This window comes from Seriola lalandi, unplaced genomic scaffold (genome assembly GCF_002814215.2).
Source record: "Seriola lalandi dorsalis isolate HSWRI2012SDOR001 ecotype SW California unplaced genomic scaffold, Sedor1 jcf7180002054585, whole genome shotgun sequence".
In the NCBI taxonomy this organism is placed as follows: domain Eukaryota; kingdom Metazoa; phylum Chordata; class Actinopteri; order Carangiformes; family Carangidae; genus Seriola; species Seriola lalandi.
In genome coordinates, this window is record NW_019525138.1 from 1,125,691 (window position 1) to 1,126,605 (window position 915).

Genomic DNA, 915 nt, shown 5'->3' on the forward strand with positions numbered 1-915 from the left:
TACTGCAACAAAACTGATTACACCTCTGATTTCCGATGAAAGCTAAACAAATGAAGATTTTAAAATAACCTGTGTCTAATGCAATGTGGCTCCACATGAAACAAACTGCCTGAACAATAAGAAACCAGGCTGTGGGAGAGGGAACAAGAGCGTCAGCAGGCTACTGACCATGAGCTGAAACACAGCTGCAGCAGTGGTCAGCAGGTCCAGGAAGAGCCGTACTACCAGTAACAGAGGGAGCAGAGGTCGTCCTCGGAGGGCGCTCCTGACATGAGGATTATCTGCGGAGGCCGGTGTTTTCGGTGATCAGACGGCGAGAGGGACGCCGCGTGAAGTCGACCTCTGTTGATGAAGTACAAGAGGAAAAACCATAACTCATGAGGTGGCACAAAAGATTGCAGGTTGAACGCTGCCAAAGAACATGAAAAGAGGCCTGATGAATGTTGGCAGCTCATTCTTTGGTCAGATGAACAAAAGATGGATAAACAGAAATAATTCCGTATTAAATGTACTGGATTTGTCATTACTTAACATCTTAGTCACTCAGTCTTGTCGCACAGGATCCTGTGACCTCGGCAGAAAAAGCCAACTATGTAAAACAAATCTCCCTCTGGGACAACAACCATCATGTGTCCGTCTGGGCGGGTGTAAAGAAGAACGGATGGGTGGAGAAATGTAAATTCCTAATAATCGGTGCAGACATGAGTCGCTCCATACGGCTCTGTCTCATCACACAGAGGAACATGTGTCTGTTGCTCCAGAGCCTCAGTGTTTGCTTTAGAGCTTAGCAGTGCTGTCAGTCTCAGCAACTCTCATACAAACAGGAGTGAGTCATGGCATCATGTCTGCCTGACTCTCTACCACACCGATCCAACTCAGTCCCAGCAACACACACACACACACACACACACACAC